This window comes from Pseudophryne corroboree, chromosome 1 (assembly GCF_028390025.1).
Source record: "Pseudophryne corroboree isolate aPseCor3 chromosome 1, aPseCor3.hap2, whole genome shotgun sequence".
NCBI classification, from domain to species: domain Eukaryota; kingdom Metazoa; phylum Chordata; class Amphibia; order Anura; family Myobatrachidae; genus Pseudophryne; species Pseudophryne corroboree.
The window spans coordinates 240,038,666-240,060,283 of record NC_086444.1 but is presented as its reverse complement, the minus strand read 5'-3'; the positions used below and the strand labels follow the sequence as shown (position 1 = coordinate 240,060,283).

At 42.6% G+C, this 21,618-nt stretch overlaps 3 long non-coding RNA genes across 7 annotated transcripts in view; 1 reads left to right on the top strand and 2 right to left on the bottom strand.

The window, feature by feature from the left end:
* Positions 1 to 21,618, top strand: part of LOC135062874 (uncharacterized) — a 114,819-nt gene that overhangs the window by 32,722 nt on the left and 60,479 nt on the right. For 3 of the 5 annotated variants that reach the window (XR_010249219.1, XR_010249243.1, XR_010249237.1), the window contains exons 3-5: positions 11,301 to 11,342; positions 13,674 to 13,787; positions 18,471 to 18,580. This is a non-coding gene — a long non-coding RNA (uncharacterized LOC135062874). Of the gene's footprint in view, positions 1 to 727; positions 836 to 2,890; positions 3,048 to 11,300; positions 11,343 to 13,673; positions 13,788 to 18,470; positions 18,581 to 21,618 lie in introns of all 5 variants that reach the window. The other 2 variants (XR_010249225.1, XR_010249231.1) reach the window with 2 other exon arrangements.
* Positions 98 to 2,906, bottom strand: LOC135062905 (uncharacterized). Its single transcript, XR_010249254.1, has 5 exons — positions 2,875 to 2,906; positions 2,719 to 2,751; positions 458 to 490; positions 306 to 338; positions 98 to 128 (listed from the first exon to the last, which is right to left on the bottom strand). It is a non-coding gene; the product is annotated as an uncharacterized LOC135062905 (long non-coding RNA).
* On the bottom strand, positions 11,802 to 12,370 carry LOC135055047 (uncharacterized). Its single transcript, XR_010243634.1, has 4 exons — positions 12,329 to 12,370; positions 12,087 to 12,120; positions 11,946 to 11,964; positions 11,802 to 11,827 (listed from the first exon to the last, which is right to left on the bottom strand). It is a non-coding gene; the product is annotated as an uncharacterized LOC135055047 (long non-coding RNA).

The following is a 21,618-nucleotide window of genomic DNA, read 5'->3' as shown; positions in this document are numbered from 1 at the left end:
TAAAAAAAAGTTGACACTATATCTGATGCTCAATCACATTTGCACATAAATGCACTTTTTCTATTCCATAATATGACATGTTACAATGATATACATACCTCTCCTTATATGAGGAATCAGATGGTGAACTAAACATAGAGGAAAAGAAAATGTATGAGAATCTAATTCATGTATGCAGCTGTATAACAGTATCCAGCCTTATTTACTTAATAGATTTTTTTTAAACAAGGAACTGATTAAATATTTAACAAATGATTGTAAATAACTTATGTTAGAATATTAAAATAGAGAATGTAGGTACTTACTTCAAAGGGATTACTGGATCTGTCCACACAGTGCTGTTAGAAACAGAATCATTAAAAAGTTTAAACTATATCTGATGCTCAAGTTCAACATTTGAACATAGAGATGTTATTTCTATATTCCATAATACAACATGTTACAAAGAGATACATACATCTCCTTTGAGAGATCTTCCTCAGATGTTGTACTACACAGAGGAAAAGAAAAGTGTGGGAGAATGTAAATCATACTACTAACATAGTAACATAGTAATTGAGGTTGAATAGAGGCAAATTGCCCATCGTGTTCAACCCGTATTAAGTTGTGATGATTCAACATACCCGCTGAATAATGTTTTATGACTAATTAACTACTATAACTCATATTACCCCCGGATTAACCATGTAGATATTTTATATATTATAACCTTGGATATCATTTACAGAGTCCGCCATTACCACCTTCCCTGACAGGGAATTCCAAATCCTTATTGCCCTAACAGTGAAGAACCCTTTCCTCCGTTGTGTTCGGAACTTTCTCTCCTCCAGCCGCAGTGAGTGCCAACATGTCCTAAACTGTGTTCTTTTAATAAATAATCCTTCTGATAACTCTTTGTGATGTCCCTTTACATATTTTTTTGAAGATATTAATAATATCTCCTCTTAGGCGCCTCTTTTCTAGTGTATACATATTCAACCTAGTAACACTTTCCTCGTAATCCATTCCCTCTAGGCCTTTAATCAATTTAGTAGCTCACCTTTGAACCCTTTTGAGTTCACCTATATCTTTTTTTTATACAGTGGTGCCCAAAACTAAACACTATTCTAGGTCCGTACGTACCAATGCTTTATACATCAGCAGGATTACATCCGAGTCCCTTGTCTCAATTCCCCGTTTTATGCACGCTAGCACCTTACTTGCCTTCTTTACTGCGCTTTGACATTGTGTATGGTTGTTAAGCCTATTATCAATGAGTACCCCCAAATCTTTTTCCAATTCTGTTTCCCCTAGACGTTCCCCATTTAATATGTAAGCTGCGAGTTTGTTTGTAGTCCCGAAATGCATAACCTTGCATTTGTCTGTATTGAACCTCATTTTTCATTTAGACGCCCAGAATTCAAGTTTAGATAGATCATTCTGCAAGGACTCCACATCCAATTTCGAGTTAATTACCTTACACAGTTTAGTATCATCTGCAAAGATTGACACTGTGCTTTCCAGGCCTATTTCTAGGTCATTGATAAATATGTTGAACAGTAGTGGCCCATGTACGGACCCTTGCGGTATTCCGCTGACTACTTGCGACCAGGTTAAGGGCTTCCCATTGACCACTACTTGCTGTACCCTGCTATCCAACCAGTTACTTATCCATGTGCAAATAGTTTTTCCTAGGCCAAGCTCCTTTAATTTGATGATCAGTCTCCTGTGAGGCACTGTATCGAAGGCTTTTTCAAAATCTAGGTAGACCACATCCACTGCTTTTCCCTTATCAAGATAATTGCTCACTTCCTCGTAGAAGCTAATTAAGTTAGTTTGACATGACCTGTCCCTCACAAACCCATGCTGATTCTTGCTAATAATCCTAGCGGTCTGTAGATGCTCCTGTATGCTGTCCCTTAGAATTCCTTCCAATATTTTCCCCACTATAGACGTCAAACTAACCGGTCTGTAGTTACCTGGAAGGTTTTTGGATCCCTTTTTAAATATTGGCACTACCTCAGCTAAACACCAGTCCTTCGGTACCATGCCTGATCTAATTGAACTATTGAAAATCAAGTATAGGGGTAGTGCTAGTTGTGAACTAAGCTCCATAAGAACCCTCGGGTGAAGTCCATCAGGACCAGGTGATTTATTCATCTTAATTTTGCTTAGTCTCTCCCGGACTACATCTTCACTTAAACAGGTATCTAACCATGAATCATTACTGTCACGATTGTTATGCTCTATACCTGTTATATTGCTGTATAACAGTATTCAGCATTATTTTGTTACTTAATAAAGTAGATTTTTTTTAACAAAGAACTAATTAAATTCTTAAAATATATGATTATAAGTGACTTATCTGTTGAATATTAAGGATAGTATTCAATTAGTGTTGGATTCGATACTTCAGTATTCAATTTGCAGGCATTTTCGATAGGTTTAGCCCGTTTTCGATAATGCTGATACGACTTTTTTTAAAGGTGAATCGGCATTGTTGAAAACAGGCCAAAAACCTGTTAAAAATGCCAGCAAATTTGACAAAATAGATGGATCAGCGGCTAATCCGCCAATCCACGTATTTTCCGAACAGCCGGAATTTCCGATAAGTCGGAAAAACGACAATGGACTTGAATAGGTCGAATCCAGATTCAAACTAAAAAAGCTGGAAAATACAGTTTTTCCAACTTGTCGGATTAAATGAATAGACCCCTATGAGGGAATGTAAGTACTTACTTAAAAGGGACCACAGTATCAGTCCATACAGTGCTATTAGAAACAAAATAATAATAAAAAAAGTTAAAACTATAATAGATGCTCAAGCATAACATTTACAAAGACATACGTTATTTCTATATTCTATATTACAACACGTTATAATTATATACATACCTCTCTTTCACTGTAGTGTCAGATGGTGTACTACACAAAGAAAAAGAATAATAAAAAAAAGTTTAAACTATCTGATGTTCAATCAGCACATTTGCACGTAATAAATACTATTCGCCGGCAGTCACATAAACGATGGTGGTATCCCAACATTGAAGATCATGACATCGAAGGGGGTAAGTATTTTTACCCCCCTGTCCCTATCCTAACCCTCCGGGGGTGTCTGCTACAGATAACCCTCAGGGGGTGGCAACTAGAGCTAACCCCTCCTAGTGCCTAACCACCCCCTTCCCGGGCCCTGACCCGTACCCCAATATTTACCTTTAATATATATATCGCCTGTCTTAGTGGTGTCAGGATTCCGGCTTCGGTCAGATGACAGTTGGTATGCTAAATGCGTCCCCATTTGCACAAAGATATGCTTTCTCGTTCGTCCTAGAGGATGCTGGGGTCCACATTAGTACCATGGGGTATAGACGGGTCCACTAGGAGCCATTGGCACTTTAAGCGTTTGAAAGTGTGGGCTGGCTCCTCCCTCTATGCCCCTCCTACCAGACTCAGTTTAGAAAATGTGCCCAGAGGAGCCGGTCTCAGCTAGGGGAGCTCTCCAGAGCTTCTTTAGTAAAAGTTTATTTTTAGAATTTATTATTTTACAGGGAGGCTGCTTGCAACATGACTTAGGGGAGAGTAGTGTCCGCCCTGCGGGGTCTGAGCCACTATCTCTGCTGACAGGACACTGAGCTCCTGAGGGGATCGAACGTTCCCCGCCACAGGGGATCGCTCATCCCGGCAGCATGCCGCCACCCTCTTACAGAGCCAGAAGATCAGAAGATGACGAGATATGGTGGCACAAGGGTAGGAGCGCAGCTCTGAGAGGCTGCGCTCCAGAAAGGCTCAGTGGCACACAGTGTTGGTGCTATGAGGGGCGTCTTGAGCCAGCGTCTTAATACCCTACACTGGTCACAGATGCTAACCGGAGACTGAATCCCCAGGCTAGTGTCAGAATCCTCTGTACTCAGACGCTCACATGGGAAGGAATCCCCCACCTAGCTTCGGAATCCTCAGGTCAGTATAAAGAATTTGTGTGGAAAGATGCGCCATCTTCAAGAAGCGGAGTTTCTCCTCAGAGCGGACCCAGCAGTGTTCAGCGCCATTTTCCTGCCTGCAGTTCCTGTACACAGACGCTGACAGAGCTGTCCCTCCAAGCAACTCCAGCTATCCTGTGCAGTACCAGGGGGTTGTAGAAGGGGGGGAGGTGGTGAATTAGTTCTGTGTAACTATTACAGTACACAGTGGGCACTGGTAAGGGGTGTCCTTTATCGAATCAGCGCTGTGTGTGTGTTGGCTCCAATCTCTGTGCTTCTCCTGCCATTCTCAGGGGGGAAACTCTGTTTAGCCTCACGTGTGTGTGTGTGTGTGTGTGTGTGTGTGTGTGTGTGTGTGTGTGTGTGTGTGTGTGTGTGTGTGGAGTGTCTGGGGTTTCCAGTTAGCTTTGTCCAGGGACTCAGTGTCATATGCGGCTGAGGATATGTCCTCTCAAGATGATCTCATCCAATGTAATCAGGATTGCACTGTTGTAGCGCAGATACCAGCAAGGGAGCCTGAGTGGTTATCCTCTATCTAAACTATGATTTCTACTAGGGTTGCTTAGAATGAATCTGCAACTCAGGTTTTACAGAATTCTATGGCAGTTTGGTCCGGTTCTGTTACCTCAGGACCCCCCTTAGTAGGTTCCCACAAATGTGCGCTTGCCCAGATTATGCAAGATGACACGGATACCGACTCTGACACGACAGACGTGATGGGGATGTGCTCAGGGGGGCCGCATCTCTTGCTAAAGGGGTGCAGTTGATAATAGAGGCTATTAGAGATGTGTTGAATATTGCTGATACAACTCCTGAGCAGGTTGAGGAGGCTTACTGCACTGATAAGAAAGCCTTGCTAACCTTCCCTGCGTCCAAAGAATTAAATGCTATTTTTGAAATTTCAGATCCCTAGAAAGGTTCTGGTTGCTTTCCCCTTCCTGGAGGAGGATAGAAAAAAATGTGAAAACCCACCCATAGTGGACACGTCTGTATCCAGACTCTTGAAAAAGGTGGTTTTACCGGTTCCAGGATCTGCCGCCTTAAAGGAACCGATTGATTGCAAATTTGATACTACGCTCAATTCCATATACACGGCTTCAGTGGCGATACTACGGCCTACTATTGCCTGTGCATGGATATCCAAAGCTGTAGTAAAGTGGTCCGGCACATTACTTGAGGATTTGAATACAATGGATAAAAGTGATGTTGAATTATTTTTACGTAACATTCAGGATTCTGCAGGATTTATGGTGGAATCCATGAAAGACCTGGGTTCAATGGCTGCAGGAATTTCTTCCATGTCTGTCTCAGCTCGTCTAGGACTGTGGCTGCGCCAGTGGTCTGCCGACGCAGAATCCAGGAGAGGTGTGGAGACCCTACCCTACACAGGTCAGGCTCTCTTTGGGAAAGCATTGGCTGCGTGGATCTCCACGCCTACAGTGGGTAAGTCTTCTTTTCTTCCATAAGCAGCTCCAACCTTTTTCTTCACCTGCATATCAGTCATTTTGGGTTACCAAACTGAGAAAGGCCAAACCGTCCACCACCTTCTTTAGAGGTGGCTGTCCAAAATCCAAGAAACCTGCTGCGGCAAGTTTCCAGGAACAGGAGCCTGCTTCAGGTATGCCAAAGTCCTCTGCATGACGGTGGACAGCACGGCCTGGAGGTAGGGCCGGTGGGAGCGAGACTCAGACATTTCAATCACGTCTGGGTGTCGTCCGGCCTGGACCCCTGGGTACTAGATATTGTGTCCCAGGGGTACCGGCTGGAATTTCAAGATCTCCCTCATCGGTTCATCAACTCGGGCTTGCCAGCTTTGCCAGCAGACAGGGCTACCCTACAGGGAGCCATCCAGAAGCTGGTAGAGGCACAGGTCATTGTACCAGTCCCTCCACAAATGCAAAACACGGATTACTATTCGAACCTTTTCGTGGTACCGAAACCAGATGGTTCGGTCAGGCCCATTCTAAACTTAAAATCACTAAACCCCTTTCTGAGGGAGTTCAAGTTCAAAATGGAGTCTCTAAGGTCAGTGATATCAGGTCTGTAGGAGGGGGAATTCCTGGTATCCCTGGATATCAAGGATGCGTACCTCCACATTCCGATTTGGCTGCCGTATCAAGCTTATCTCTGATTCGCACTGTTGGACTGTCATTTTCAGTTCCAGGCCCTGCCATTCGGCCTCTCGTCAGCACCAAGGGTATTCACCAAGGTGATGGCGGAAATTATGGTTCTCATTCGCAGACAGGGGGTGAACATTATTCCATATCTGGACGATCTGCTGATAAAGGCATCATCCAAGGAGAAGCTGTTACGTTCCATAGCTCTCACGACACAGCTTCTCAGAACATGGTTGGATCCTGAATTTTCCAAAATCACATTTGGAACCAACCAAGAGGTTGTCTTTTCTGGGAATGATCCACAACAAGGAGGTGCAGAGGGTGTTTCTTCCAGAGGAAAAAGCGTTGGTGGTTCAAACAATGGTCCGGGATGTCCTGAAGCCGGCCCGGGTGTTGGTTCATCAGTGCATTCGCCTTCTGGGAAAGATAGTGGCCTCTAACGAGGCGCTGCAATACGGGAGGTTTCATGCTCGGTCCTTCCAACTGGATCTCCCGGACAAGTGGTCGGGATCTCATCTACACACGCACCAGAGAATACGTCTGTCACCAAATGCCAGGATTTCACTCCCCTGGTGGCTGCAATTACATCACCTTCTGGAGGTCCGCAGGTTGGGGATTCAGGACTGGATCCTTCTAACCACGGATGCAAGTCTCCAGGGCTGGAGCACGGTCGCTCAAGGGGAAATCTTCCAAGGAAGGTGGTCAAGTCTGGAAGCTGGCCTGCCGATAAACATTCTGGAACTAAGAGCCGTCTACAATGGTCTTCTCCAAGCGGTCCATCATTCAAGTGCAGTCGGACAATGTAATGACAGTGGCTTACATAAACCGACAGGGCGGAACGAAAAGCAGAGCTGCAATGTCGAAGGTAACAAGAATCATCCTCTGGGCAGAAAAACAAGCGTTGGCACTGTCAGCAAACTTCGTTCTGGGAGTAGACAACTGGGAAGCGGACTTCCTCAGCAGACACGACCTCCACCCAGGGGAGTGGGGTCTCCATCCGGAGGTGTTCAAGGAGGTAACAGATCTTTGGGGTGTACCCCAGATCGACATGATGGCCTCTCGCCTCAACAAGAAGCTTCAGCGGTATTGTTCCAGGTCGAGGAACCCGCAAGCTGTGTCGGTGGACGCCCTAGTGATTCCGTAGGTGTTCCAGTCGGTGTACGTGTTTCCTCCACTTCCACTCATTCCACGAGTTCTCAAAGTCATAAGGAGAGCAAGAGTTAAGGCAATCCTCATTGCTCCGGACTGGACAAGAAGGGCGTGGTACGCGGATCTTCTGGATCTACTGCAAGAAGAATCGAGGCCTCTTCTTTTTCGGGAGGACCTGCTGCAGCAGGGGCCGTTCGCCTATCAAGACTTACCACGGCTACGTTTGACGGCATGGAAGTTGAATGCCAGATACTAGCTCGGAAGGGCATTCCGAACAAGGTTATTCCTACCCTGATACAGGCTAGGAAAGGCGTAACGTCAAAACATTACCATCGTATTTGGAAAAAATATGTATCTTGGTGTGAGTCCAAGACGTTTCCTGAGGTGGAGTTTCAACTGGGACGTTTTCGCCTCTTCCTGCAAGCAGGTGTGGATATGGGCCTGAGGTTAGGATCCATAAAGGTCCAGATTTCGGCCCTATCCATTTTCTTCCAGAAACAATTGGCTGCCCTCCCTGAGGTTCAGACTTTTTTGAAGGGAGTTCTGCACATCCAACCTCACTTTGTGCCGCCTACGGCGCCCTGGGATCTCAACGTGGTGTTGCAGTTCCTCCAGTTGGACTGGTTTGAACTTCTTCAGGAGGTTGAGATCAAGTTTCTCACGTGGAAGGCTTTCACTTTGTTGGCCTTAGCTTCTGCTAGACGTGTGTCGGAGTTGGGGGCTTTGTCATGTAAAAGCCCATGCTTGATCTTCCATGAAGATAGAGTCGAGCTTCGGACACATCAGCAGTTTCTTCCGAAGGTTGTGTCGGCATTTCATATCAACCAACCTATTATGGTGTCAGTCGCGACTGACTCCTCAATTGCATCAAAGTCCTTGGATGTTGTAAGGGCTCTAAAGATCTATGTGAGGAGGACTGCTCGTCACAGAAAGTCAGACTCTGTTTGTCCTGTATGATCCCAAGAAAATTGGGTGTTCTGCTTCTAAGCAGACGATCTTTTGCTGGATCAGGGTCACTATCCAGCTTGCGTATTCTACCAGGGTTGCGGTGTACTACGTCTGTTAAGGTCCAGTCTACTCGTAAGGTGGGTTCTTCTTGGGCGGCTGCCCGGAGTGTCTCTGCATTACAACTCTGCTAAGCAGCTGCTTGGTCGGGGTCGAACACGTTTGCAAAGTTCTACAGGTTCGATACGTTGGCCCCTGAGGACCTAAAGTTTAGCCAATTGGTTCTGCATGAGCCTCCACGCCCTCCCTCCCATTCTGGGAGCTTTGGTACATCCCCATGGTACTAATGTGGACTCCAGCATCCTCTAGGACATAAGAGAAAATAGGATTTTAATTACCTACTGGTAAATCTTTTTCTCGTAGTCCGTAGAGGATGCTGGGCGCCCGCCCGCCCAGCGCTTCGTGATCCTGCAGTGGTTATTTAGTTCAGTTCTGCTTAGTTCTTGGTAAGTACGGTTTTGTTACTTGATAAGTAATACTGTTCAGCCGTTGCTGATGTTTCAAGCTAGTTAGCTTGGGTTGCCTTGTGTGTGAGGTGGTGTGTATCTCGCCACTATCTGTGTAATATCCTTCTCTTGAAGATGTCCGTCTCCTCGGGCACAGTTTCTAGACTGACTCTGGTAGGAGGTGCATAGAGGGAGGAGCCAGCCCACACTCTCAAACTCTTAAAGTGCCAATGGCTCCTAGTGGACCCGTCTATACCCCATGGTACTAATGTGGACCCCAGCATACTCTACGGACTACGAGAAAAGGATTTACCGGTAGCTAATTAAAATCCTATTTTTTTTCTACATTCCATATTATGACATGTTATAATGATATACATACCTCTCCTTATATGAGGAATCAGATGGTGAGCTAGAGAAAAACAAAATGTGTGAGGATCTAATTCATGCTATCTAGCTGTATAACAGTATTCAGCATTATTTTGTTACTTAAAGTAGATTTTTTTAACAAGGAACTAATTAAATAATTAAAATATACGATCATAACTGACTTATCTGTTAGAATATTAAAAGAGAGAATGTAGGTACTTACTGATAAGGCATTACTGGATCCCTCCACACAATGCTGTTAGAAAAAGATAAATACTGTGTGAGAATGTAAATCATACTATACCTGTTATATAGCTGTTTAACAGTATTCAGTATTATTTTGTTAATGAGGTAGATATTTTTTAACAGCTAAATGATTAAAATATACAATCATATGTAACTTATCTGTTAGAAATATAAATAAAGAATGTAGGTACTTACTTATAGGTCGGATCAGGGCTGTTAGAAAAAGAATAATAATAAAAAAAAGTTAAAACTATATCTGATGGTCAAGCACGACATATACACAGAGATACGTTATTTCTATATCCAGTAATACGTGTTACAGTGATATACTTACATGCCATATATGGTGTCATCAGATGTGCTACACAGAGGAAAAGAAAATGTGTGAGAATCTTTATCTTACTATACCTGCTTTATAGATGTATAACAGAATTACTACAGATAAGCTTTTTCTTATAGTCCATAATACAACCTGTTACAGTGATATACATACCTGTCATCCCATGCTATTCTGCGTGGCCTATTACACATGGAGGAAAAGAAAATGTGTGAGAATCTGTATCTTACTATACCTGCTATATAGATGTATAGATGTATAACAGAATTACTACAGATAAGCTTTTTTTATATTCCATAATGCAATATGTTACAGTGATATACATACCTGTAATCCCATGCCATTCGGGGTGGGCTATTACACATAGAGGAAAAGAAAATGTGTGAGAATGTATATCTTTCTATACCTACTATATAGGTATATAACAGAATTACTACAGATAAGCTTTTTCTATATTCCATATTACAATATTTTACACTGATATACATACCAATAATCCCAGGCCATTCGGGGTGGGCTATTACACATAGAAGAAAAGAAAATGTGTGAGAATCTAAATCATACAATACCTGCTGTATAACAGTATGCATAATTTCTTTCTGTTACTCTGTAATGTACATTTTTGGAATAAGGAGCTGATTAAATTATTAAAATATATGATCCTATGTGACTTATCTGTTAGCAAAATAAAACAAGAACATAGGTACTTACCCAGGTGTCATCTTAGCGCTGTTAGAAATGGAATAATAATAATAAAAAAGTTAAAACTATATCAGATGCACAAAGCACAACAGAGCAGTATTGTAATGTAAAGCAAAAAGTGAGACAACACTGCCTGACTGACTGACCCTGAAATTTAAAACAGCATCAGTATTACATTTAAGGCCCAAACACACTGGGAGATTTTGAGCTGAAAGCCGCTCACTTTTGGTGTTTTGAGCTGCTTTCCGCTCAAAACCGCCCAGTGTGTATGCCCTGGCGATGAGCGGTGATGCACGCTCCCGCTTCATCGCTGGTGGCCGCGGATCATCTGCTGGTATCATCAGCAGATGAACAGCGGGGTGGACGGCTTTCCATAGTGTCCCGCTATGGAAAGCCGCTCACCCCCGCTGACATCGCTGGGCAGCAGGGAAAAGCGCTCAGTGTGTATGCACTGAGCGATTTTCAGCCCAGCGATGTCAGCGATCATCGCTGTGCATACACGCTGGGCAAAAACGCCCAGTATGTGTGCACCTTTAAAGCCAGTTGTGTTTGTTTTAAATTTCAGGACCAAATCTGCAGAGAATCGATAGCTGGCTAAAGCCTTATGGTACAGATGTACCCACATACACCTTTCCCCATTTAAGCCATATGGCCAAATTAGCCATGCAGTGGAATCTGCAACGTAGCCACTCCTTGTGATTTGTCTTCAGCTATGCTACTTTAATCCTTTACTTTATACAAATTCTTTGTAGCAAAAAAAATTGTGAATCCATGCAATCGCTACTCGTGGTGGAGCGTCTTAGCCATGCTAAACATTTTGTGCCAAATGAAGCAAAAAGGGAAAGGTGTATGAGGACACATATGTATATCTAGACCATGGTCTGACCTCAGCATGTGGGAATAAACTTGCTGTATAATTATGCTTTTTATTCTTTCTCCTTTTTTAAACCGGGGATGACTATGTGAACCAAAGTGGATGCCCCTAGACCACAGGACTTCAGAGAGAAATAAATTGGTAAATTAAGATTTATGTGAGGGAGTTTTTGTTTTGTCTGTATTTGGTGGTCACTGTGTTGTCTGTATTATTACAGTCACTGCATTGCTCTCCATAGTATATGGTGGTCATTGAATTGCTCTCTGTATTATGACAGTCACTGCGTTGCTCTCTGTATTATAAGGGAAGGCATTGTGATACTCTGTCACACCTCTTCAATCAGCTGGCTACACTTCCCTTCAGTTGACCCCTACCATTGCATTCCCCATGAGGGTCCTTCATGCACCAGTACGACATTGCAAGAATATTAAGTTGTTTACAGAGCCTGCAAATTTTATTTAAGTAACCTGATCACAGTTTATACAAGGTCATCTAACAATATTTTATCATACAAATCATGTTTAGATCTGTTCTCATATTAATGTGGTTCTACCAGACCTAAATTGTCCAAACTTTAAAATAAATAATATAACATAATTACCCTTCCTCCTCCAGTGGCAACATCGCTGAAAAATAAAATTAGTATTTTTAGATTTAAAAATTTTTTTTTTGCATATAATAAAACTTATTTAGTACTCTGGCTGGCATAACAGTGCAACAGCCACATAACATCTTGGGACATACCTGGTGTATCAAAGCCTTGCTGTAGAAGGAAGAAAAAAAAAGGATAAGTAGACAATATAAACTTTTAAATATGTATGATACATTTCATCATTCATGTGTGTTTAGTGTGTGTATATGTATATATATTATTAAATAACTTACATCACCAGGTCTATCAATTCTTCTATAGAATACCCTACAAGCAGAAAATACAGAATATTATGGAACACAGAAACTAACAACACATATTACATATCGCATATACAGTATGGGTGCCCTAAGGGTTGTTATGGCTAATTGGGAGTTACAATTGCAGCACTGCAAGCCCCGGCTAAGGAGAGACTGATACTGCTATGCCATCTGACAGTACATTATTATACATTTGAGAAGAAAACATCACTTACGCATCCTGCAATCGCAGAACTTGCTTGAACTCCTTAGACTCCTACAGACGGAAAGAAAGTTTAAAATTTTTTTTATTAACTATAACTAAACATCTCCCTTTGGAAGAGATGGATCAGCGCTGTTTATTGTAGTAAAAAGAACACTCCCGTGTGTTACGCACAGTTAGTTGATGTCTATGTCAGTGTGCATGAACACCTATGCAAAAGCAGAACAATAACTAAGGTGTGTGAGCAGTGTCACTGCCCAGGGTTCAAGACAAAGGATGTGGGACCATCACTGTACCTACATTTGGCACCCTGCAGCCTGGAGAGTCACCTGATGAGTTCTTAGACTGCTCAGCTCCCTGGTTCAGACCTCATGATGTCTCATATACGTGGGGGGTGGAGAGTACATCAGTACCTGGCTACAGCATTGTGTACAACACCCATTTTGATACAACACAAGCGATAACTTTATATTAATGCTATCTAGATAGATAGATAGATAGATAGATAGATAGATATAGGTGTGATTTTTGGGTTACTGTAATCGAAGGGAAAATGTATTTCCCTACCTGGGATACAGTCTGTAATAGATCAGCCACATGATTAATAAACTTTCAGTTTTGCTATTTTATTGAAGAATAATGGGAGGGAAAGGTCTTCACAGAGAGATGAGAGAGTATAGGCCTAAGGGCACTACTCAGGAAGACGTTCCATAATGTCACGATCATTATCTGGCAATGTCGGCACAAAACAACTTTTTATTACTATTTTTATCACAGGTATTGGGCATAAAACTTGAAAGGAACATCGGGTGCGGTAACAAGATGTTTTCGATGGCTTTGTTTTCTGGTCCAGAATCCTACTGTTTGTTCCTTATGCACTTCCTCAGACTAACTACAAATAGGACTCTGGTTCCTAATTATTATATTACCACAGTCCTGCAAGTGCCGCCCTCTTCACCAGGCTTTAGATATATGCATTAAATATGATCCAACCACATGGACTTAATGAGAGGTTCAGCTGGAGTGTGTTTATGTAAAGCCCCCCTTGGAACACCAGGCCAAACAGTTATATGTGTTTAAGGACATATTATATGTATATTTTGGCTAAACAGTATGCCTATAATTATGATTATTAAGATATAAAAGTTAAACCATGTTTCACAGCAAAAGAATTGATCACTTCTGTCACAATAGATCACTCTTGCGACCATCTAGTGTTTGCACAACCGGAGGGAACTAGATGAACTGATTATGTTGATATTGACGTTTGTATAGTGTCTCACTGATTTCAGTAATAATGTGGCAACATTGTAGCCGTATGCTGCATACTGTTATTGTAACATTCCTGTTCCCAACAGCTATCTGTCAGGGAAACAGAGGTCCAGGTAGTGTACACATCACAATGGCAAAGGGGAAGTGGCTTGACAACGTCATCGGCGCATTGCCAGATATGTGGTTCTAACCTACTTAAGGTAAGCATTTCTCTGTATGAGTTTTTTCATGCTACACATGTACTCTTTTTATACAGATTCACCGCATTTACAGTGTTTTGAGTGCTGCAGTCTTTCTTATATTCTGTATATGTATGTATATATATATATATATATATATATATATCTGTATATGTATATAATGTTGCCTCATTTAGATAGATATATAGATATTTATTTAAATATATGTATATCATAAACCTATGTCGATATATGCAAATAAAATATATCTTTAAATAAATAAATCTATATATGTTGGTAAAACTGAACAAAAGTGTAAAGAAAGGATGGCACTGCACAGATCAGTGATCATTGCAGCCATCCTTTCAGGGAAAAGCGATCAGCCCATGGTGAGACACTTGGCCACTATGGTCTATTCACTGACGTCCACTACTATGGCAAAAGGAGGAGACCGGGGTAGATTATTATTACAGAGAAAGGCAAGATGGTTTTTCCAAATGGTTTCTTTAACACCTAAGGGATTAAACCAATTGTAATCCAATTGTAAAGTGCAATGGAATATGCTGCACTATATAAGAAACTGCAAATAACAAAATACATTGAATGAAACAGTAGATTTACCATTTTTTTTATAATAACAGTAGGGTTCCCTGTTTAGTTTCCCTCATTGGTGTCACGATCCGGGTACTGAGACACCATTTTCCCTTCTGGATGCACGTCCTCCATGGACCTCTGCTGCCGCTCCTGTCTCTATGACCGCCGCGTGCCGCTGGGCGCACGTGATTCTGCTACTGCGGCCTTCATCGCCATTGTTACACCTTTCCTATAGTAGTTTATTCCCCTTCTGTGTATGTTCATGGGCGCAGCCATCTTAGTTCTAGTCACATGATCCTGTCCTCCAATCCATAGCTCCGCTGAAGTCTGCCTAATTGCTCATCCAATCCCTGCATACCTAAGGGTATAAAGGGATTGAGCCTGAACCAGGAAATGGTCAGTGCTTTCATTGTCATCAGTGATTCCAGCCGGCAAGCTTCACTACAGACTTTCTCCAGCAATTCCATTCTGCAGTTCAGCCTGACTCCCTGGTGATTACACTCTGCAGTGTAACCCGACTCTCCAGAGATTAACCCTTTACAAGTCTACTCTGATTCCTGTGTTTGAACTCTGGCTTTTCAGTAACCATCATTCGTTTCTCAATTACCAGCGCACTCCAGCTTCATTCCTCATTTACCTACGAACCCCAGCTTAATTTCTCATCTTCCAGCGAACCCCAGCTTCATTTATTGTTTACAGAACTTTCCTCCATATTCCAGGTTACTGGTCTTTACCAATTGTGCACCTAATTACCACTTGTGACTTTCTATTATTCTTTTGCACGTTATTTGACTTTTTATTTAATAAAAGCACTTAAGGCTTTTCCAGTTGTCGTGGTCACGCCCTCGGGCATTCATTGCTGCTGTCTTTACGCATGTCCAGGAGCCACATAGCTCCTCCTAAATTCAAGTACCCATCACCCCCTACAACTGAGGCTCCCAGTCACGGTCACCAGCCCTCAGTTGTGACAGTAAGCACTGACCTAATGGATCCAGCCAGAGACCAGGCCCAAGCGATTAGGCTGATACAAGAACTGACAATCCGCCTTGAACTTCAGGAGGCTGCTCAAGGCCATGTTGTTCGCTGTCTCCAGGACCTCTCCTCCTGGTTGGATGAAATTCAAGCGGCCCTCCGTGGATTAGGGGCGTCCAGTGTGCCGACTCCAGCGCCTCCGGTGGTGTCCCCACCCACCATACCCATTCCTGCTCCCTACCTTCACTTGCCGTCTCCTGCTAAATATGACGGATCCCCTAAAGCCTGCAGGGGTTTCCTAAACCAGTGCGAGATCCACTTTGAATTGCAACCCAGCAGTTTCCCTACAGACCGCATTAAGGTGGCATACCTCATTTCTCTACTCAGTGGTCCTGCTCTCGACTGGGCATCACCCCTATGGGAAAGATCGGACCCGTTGCTGTCATCCTACTCTGACTTCATGGCAACTTTCAGGCGAATCTTTGATGAACCAGGTCGAGTGACGTCAGCTTCTTCAGAGATCCTTCGGCTGCGTCAGAGGAAGCGAACTGTCGGTCAGTATTTGGTGCAATTCCAGACCTTGGCATCTGAAGTCTCCTGGAATGATAACGCTCTTTATGCAGCCTTCTGGGGAGGGCTATCCGAGCGTATCAAAGATGAGCTCGCTGCTAGAGACTTGCCCTTAACATTAAACAAGCTCATTTCCCTCTGCACTAAGGTCGATTTACGGTTCCGTGAAAGGGCAGTTGAACGAGGAAGATCCACATTTCCCAAGATTCCTACTGTTTCCATTCTTCGTCAGCCATCCCCGTCTAGGGAGGAACCTATGCAGATAGGTCGCTCTCGTTTATATCCGGCAGAGAGTAGTAGACGTCTTGCTGAGCGTCTCTGTTTGTATTGTGCCGAATCTTCTCACGTTATTAAGTCCTGTCCCAAACGTTCGGGACAACCCCAAGTCCTAGCCCACCAAGGGGAAGACCAGCTAGTAGTGACGAATTTCTCTCCATTTTCAAGTAACTGCAATCTCTCAGTTTCTCTGCAGGTGGCTCAGCGTACAAAGAATCTCACTGCCTTATTGGATTCTGGAGCAGACGGAAACTTTATTACAGAGAGGTTCGTTAAGCAGTGGTCTCTACCCACTGAGAGACTGTCATCTCCTATATCTCTAACTGCCGTGGACGGCAGTAGGATTCCTGATGCAGTGATTACCTCCAAGACCCTACCTATCCGTCTGAAGGTAGGGGACCAGCATACAGAGTTAATTTCTTTCCAGGTTATCCCCAGGGCCACCCATACTGTGGTCCTAGGCCTCCCATGGTTACGTCTGCATAATCCTCAAGTTGATTGGAAGTCGACCCGTATCCTGGCATGGGGTCCTTCCTGCTCAGAGACTTGTCTCCAAAAAGAGCTTCCAGTTTGCATATCCTCCTACAAGTCTTCTGATGTCCCGTCTCCTCCGTGCCAAGACTTCAAACTACAGTTTTGTCCAGGGTCACCGAATCACAAGGCTGATGCCCTTTCCCACTTCAGGGAGCAAGAAAATGTGTCTGAGTCTACTGACAAGCATTATATTGTTGATCCAGTGGCGTTCTCCGCAGTGAGGATGGACTCTATGCCCCCGCCAGGGAAAAGTTTAGTGAAGCCGGCTTTCAGAAGGAAGCTCTTGCATTGGGCACATTCCTCGCGCTTTGCCGGACACGCGGGTATATGCAAGACCTTAAAATTCATTTCCAGATCAAACTGGTGGCCGACCCTAAAAAAGGACATTGCTGAATTTGTGGCCTCCTGCCCAAAATATGCCCAGCACAAAGTACCCCGCCAGTCACCCAACAGGCAAAAGGTTTCCTTGTCTGTTCCTAATCGTCCGTGGGCTCATCCCTCGATGGATTCTGTCACGGATCTCCCACTTCTAAGTTGGCACAAGTCTTCATCCAGAAGTTCCATTCCAGATAGCCAGGTAAACTTAAGAAGTGTCCTGGGGCCACTCCTAAAGGGGGGGGGGGGTACTGTCACGATCCGGGTACTGAGACACCATTTTCCCTTCTGGATGCACGTCCTCCATGGACCTCTGCTGCCGCTCCTGTATCTCTCACCGCCGCGCCCCGCTGGGCGCATGTGATTCTGCTACTGCGGCCTTCATCGCCATTGTTACACCTTTCCTATAGTAGTTTATTCCCCTTCTGTGTGTGTTCATGGGCGCAGCCATCTTAGTTCTAGTCACAAGATCCTGTCCTCCAATCCATAGCTCCGCTGAAGTCTGCCTAATTGCTCATCCAATCCCTGCATACATAAGGGTATAAAGGGATTGAGCCTGAACCAGGAAATGGTCAGTGCTTTCATTGTCATCAGTGATTCCAGCTGGCAAGCTTCAGTACAGACTTTCTCGTGCAATTCCATTCTGCAGTTCAGCCTGACTCCCTGGTGATTACACTCTGCAGTGTAACCCAACTCTCCAGAGATTAACCCTTTACAAGTCTACTCTGATTCCTGTGTTTGAACTCTGGCTTTTCAGTAACCATCATTCGTTTCTCAATTACCAGCGCACTCCAGCTTCATTCCTCATTTACCTATGAACCCCAGCTTCATTTCTCATCTTCCAGCGAACCCCAGCTTCATTTATTGTTTACAGAACTTTCCTCCATATTTCAGGTTACTGGTCTTTACCAATTGTGCACCTAATTATCACTTATGACTTTCTATTATTCTTTTGCACGTTATTTGACTTTTTATTTAATAAAGGCACTTAAGGCATTTCCAATTGTCGTGGTCACGCCCTCGGGCATTTATTGCTGCTGTCTTTACGCATGTCCAGGAGCCACATAGCTCCTCCTAAATTCAAGTACCCGTCAGCCCCTACAACTGAGGCTCCCAGTCACGGTCACCAGCCCTCAGTTGTGACAATTGGATATTTAATTCTCAGCCTAGCCTGTTATTTTCGGGTTGCGACATTTACATACTAGCATTAGCTTTGACTGAAGATGTTTATTAATTAACAGTGAAATAATAGTTTTTAATGTCTCTTATATCTTCAAAGTATTTGATATACATCATGCATTGCTATTATACACAGCACTCGTAGCTCTAAGGCAGTCCTAAAGTGCTTGTTTCAATAAACTTTATTTTACTATTCTCTAATAGTCTGTGACCATGGTGATGGTTACACTTTTGGTGACGTCATTGGGAGAGCGCATACTGACGGGACCTGCCAGAAACAGAGCGCCTGAATGGTGAGGAGGCACACATAAATGGTGAGTTGTTAATGGATTCTTTAGGCCTAATTCAGACCTGATCGCAGCAGCAAATTTGTTAGCTAATGAACAAAACCATGTGCAGTGCAGGGGGGCAGATATAACATGTGTAGAAAGAGTTAGATTTGGGTGGGGTGTGTTCAAACTGAAATCTAAACTGCAGTGTAAAAATAAAGCAGCCAGTATTTACCCTGCACAGAAACAATATAACCCACTCAAATCTAACTCTCTCTGCAAATGTAATACAAGTTTTCTTCGTTTTACCAAGCCTGTGGAGTGCCGCCTCCGTTTTTTTCCTCTACTCACCTGTGAGTAAGTAGGGAAAATTATCTATGCATATTTAGGAAGGCACCGCAGCATTTTTAATTATTATTCTGAGTGCCGGACCATCTGCCAGCATATACTGCACTTCCAAACTTTAATGATGGAATTATATAGTGAAAGTTTCTATAGCCAGATGATCTTTAGGTAATCTTTAATAATCCTATAAATTTTTAAATAGACAGCAGCAACCCCACAGATTGGTCCTCTACCTGAATGGACCTCTTGGATAGATATTGGAATTATTTCTTTAGGGGGCGCCTATTAATAATAAAATTCTGGGGATCAGTACCCTTTGGATTTGGATTTGTAGTACAAACAATTTTATCCCTTTTAACAAGCTATTTAGTGAGTACAACCACATGTGATGCTCTCGCAATACACATATATTTATTAAAATGCTTTCTTAAAATACTTCATAAAAATAGTGGAACCTTATACCAAGACAATTACAGGTTGAGTATCCCATATTCACATATTCCGAAATACGGAATATTCCGAAATACGGACTTTTTTGAGTGAGAGTGAGATAGTGAAACCTCTGTTTTTTGATGGCTCAATGTACACAAACTTTGTTTAATACACAAAGTTATTAAAAATATTGTATTAAATGACCTTCAGGCTGTGTGTATAAGGTGTATATGAAACATAAATGAATTGTGTGAATGTAGATACACTTTGTTCAATGCACAAAGTCACAAAAAATATTGGCTAAAATTACCTTCAGGCTGTGTATAAGGTGTATATGTAACATAAATGCATTCTGTGCTTAGACTTAGGTCCCATCACCATGATATCTCATTATGGTATGCAATTATTCCAAAATACGGAAAAATCCGATATCCAAAATACCTCTGGTCCCAAGCATTTTGGATAAGGGATACTCAACCTGTATTGTACAATTCAGTTTTTCAACAAGTGTTTAGTAGACATCTTTCTTTTGTGACTTCAGAGAATAAATCCCCTGGGTGATTTATTCTCTGGAGTCACAAAAGGAAGAGCCCCCTAAAGAAATAATTCCTATATATATATATATATATATATATGTGTGTGTGTGTGTGTGTGTGTAACATAAACCTATGTAGATATATACTAATAAAATTTGTATTTAAATAAAAATAGCCTCGAATTTGTGACATAACTTTGTCCTGATTACATGAATTAACAATATAACACAGCAGTAAGACAGAGCTGAACATACCGCAGTACAAAGAAGATGAGTGAAGAGGGCAGAGTGTAATACAGGAAAATTCAAAATCACACATTTTTGGTTCCTCTACTGAGATAATGACACATATATAGATATATGGTATCCGGACTCCAGGTCGACAACAAAAAGGTCGACACACCTTAGGTCGCCGCCAATTGGTCGACACACCTTAGGTCGACATGGACAAAAGGTCGACAGGAACAAGGTCGACATGAGTTTTTCACAATTTTTTTCTTTTTTGGAACTTTTTCATACTTAATGATCTATGTGGACTACGATTGGAACGGTAATCTGTGCCGAGCGGAGCGAAGGCACCATGCCCAAAGCATGGCGAGCGCAGCGGTGCACTAATTGGGGTTCCCGGTCACTCTACGAAGAAAACGACACCAAAAAAACATAAAAACTCATGTCGACCTTTTTCCATGTCGACCTTGTTCCTGTCGACCTTTTGTCCATGTCGACCTAAGGTGTGTCGACCAATTGGCGGCGACCTAAGGTGTGTCGACCTTTTTGTTGTCGACCTGGAGTCCCAGACCCATAATATATACGGTAGATCATTATCTCAGAAGGGGACCCAAAAATGTGGATTTTTAATTTTGGATAAGGAATACACAACCTGTAATGCTGCAGGGACTGATGGGAATATTTCCCCCGGTACTGGCATTTTTTTCGTTAAAATTACAGATATTCTTTTTATATATAATGACGTTCTGAAATGGCGTTATATAAAGTAGAGATTTTTCAGGAAGATTAACATTTTTATGCTTGCTGAATATCATAAAACTGTAAACCACAGTAGAGAGGAATGGAGTGATCTATACTATGTGATATCCTCTCCGTTCAGCCAGATGGGTTTGAACGGAGAGGATAATTGCGTTATCTTCCCCTTTAACCCTTTGCTGAATAGTGGGGTTGTGTTAAAAAGACTTTGTAGATAACAGATAATAGTTTAGGACAAGATAAGAGTCTGAAAATAAAAGACATGAGAGAGCTGAAATAAAACCTACCGCCATCCTGCAACTCGTATTGAGAAGTGAGCATTTCAAGCCAACCCCTCAGAATCCTGTGTCTGTGACATCATCACCATTCATGATCAGCTGCTGTAGGAGCTCCTGAGACATAATTACGGTGTGATCCTTATAATCCGTTGTAGGGGGAAATAAATGGGGGTCGTGACACATTCAGGGATTTTTTTTCAACTAATGATCAGTTGGTAGAAAAAGTAATAAAATTGTTCTTAATGTTTTACAGGTTAATTTTCAAACATTTGCATCTGTTTGGGAAATATGCCTATAAATCACAGTTTCCCATACATACATACATACATACATACATCCATACATACATTGCTATGTGATTTCCACAGATGTGCTGTTTTCCCTGTGTAACCTGTATTACAGCTATGAATATTAATAAGAGTATACTATGATAAGTGCCTCCACTCAAGCATTTATGTCCATAGGATGATGATCTGTGGATTTAGGGTTAGCTTGGGGTGACCCTTATG